The following is a 292-nucleotide window of genomic DNA, read 5'->3' as shown; positions in this document are numbered from 1 at the left end:
AAAAATAGCTGTGGCTGCCGACAGGACAAAGGAAATACCATTCTCCCCAACTGACCAGAGTACGGGTTCAAAACCCAGCCCGGGAGATAGGGATATAATGCTAACTGTATTTTCGGTCGTCGCATCAATATCAATATATTAGTGCTTAAATGCATGTATTGTACCCTTTAAATAACTTATATTTATTGGTAGTATTTAAATACATGTAGTGTATCCGCCTTTAAATACATGTATTGTATCCGCCTTTAAACACATGTATTGTATCAACCTTTAAATACATGTATTGTATCCC

The 292-nt window shown here is 36.3% G+C and overlaps 1 protein-coding gene across 3 annotated transcripts in view; it reads left to right on the top strand.

Moving 5' to 3' along the window:
* LOC106877663 (uncharacterized) overlaps window positions 1-292 on the top strand; it is a 14493-nt gene that overhangs the window by 5595 nt on the left and 8606 nt on the right. The window lies entirely within an intron of this gene.

This window comes from Octopus bimaculoides, chromosome 1, assembly GCF_001194135.2.
Source record: "Octopus bimaculoides isolate UCB-OBI-ISO-001 chromosome 1, ASM119413v2, whole genome shotgun sequence".
In the NCBI taxonomy this organism is placed as follows: Eukaryota; Metazoa; Mollusca; class Cephalopoda; order Octopoda; family Octopodidae; genus Octopus; species Octopus bimaculoides.
This window is presented reverse-complemented; position numbering and strand designations above follow the sequence as displayed.